Source organism: Arachis ipaensis, chromosome B02, assembly GCF_000816755.2.
Source record: "Arachis ipaensis cultivar K30076 chromosome B02, Araip1.1, whole genome shotgun sequence".
NCBI lineage: Eukaryota > Viridiplantae > Streptophyta > Magnoliopsida > Fabales > Fabaceae > Arachis > Arachis ipaensis.
Genome location: NC_029786.2, coordinates 6,257,259 through 6,258,360, shown reverse-complemented (window position 1 = coordinate 6,258,360; position 1,102 = coordinate 6,257,259).

Below are 1,102 nucleotides of genomic sequence, written 5' to 3'. Positions count from 1 at the left end.
GTATATATTAATAATAACTACATATTAATTTATAAAATTATTGGTTATGAAATGCCATTTTGTGAAAAATGTCTTATTATACCTACTGTGGTGTGGGGCTATTCATATAGAATTGAAATTGGAATTGGGATTGCATAGTTTCATGATTATTTTGAGTTTGACTTCACCACCTTGATCACTTTATTATTGTCAAACACCTTTCACAATGGAATTTCCGACACGTATCTGTGATTATAATAACTTTGCCATTTTATGTAATTGGTGTTTGGAATGATGGCAATGTGAAATAACACACGAATGGTTCAAACATGGCATTGCCAGCGGATGGTGCTATTTTCTGTCCCACCTTAATTTCTATGCCCTTCATAAAATTATTTCCATCAAATTTCCAAGAGTTAAAAAAAAAAAAGGCAAGAAATAATGATGAAGTGTGTATGTTGAGATATGATCCAATTGTGAAAATCTTAATTTCATTTTTATAATTTCAAACAACATCTATAACTGGAGACTGAACTGTGTATAAAATATTAAAATTAGAGTCTGTACATAAACAAAGAATTTTGCTTGCACTTTGATTTGTCCTATTTAGTTAGTGTTAGTGTCGTGTGAAACTTTTTTACATAAAAATTGTACTACTTTTACATAATCTATTACCTCTAGTCTACTAATTTTCAAATCATAGGGGTAAAGTTTAGGCATAGCAAATGCTCAACGAACTAATTATTGATTTTTACATTGTAACTTGATTTGGCATAGCAAATGATTTCGTTAACTAGTTTAGCTTATCTAATTTTGGGTTATCTATGATTGTAATAAGGGTTAATATATAATATAGAATTTATTATACTATTTAATTTCTTTGAGGGCCCTCATAATTTCAGACTTTAATTTTCAAAATACACCATGATTGGCAAATGTGGAGTAATCTAAGATTATGGACGATGTTAATTAGGTGAATCAAAAATATAGGATAGTCTAATTTCTAAGGATCAATTTGTACCGTTTGATTTGTATTTTAATAAATTAAAAATTTTATCTGGTATAAATTGAATCATCTAATTTGTGTAATAGAAAAATTTTTAAAAATTGATTCATGTAATTG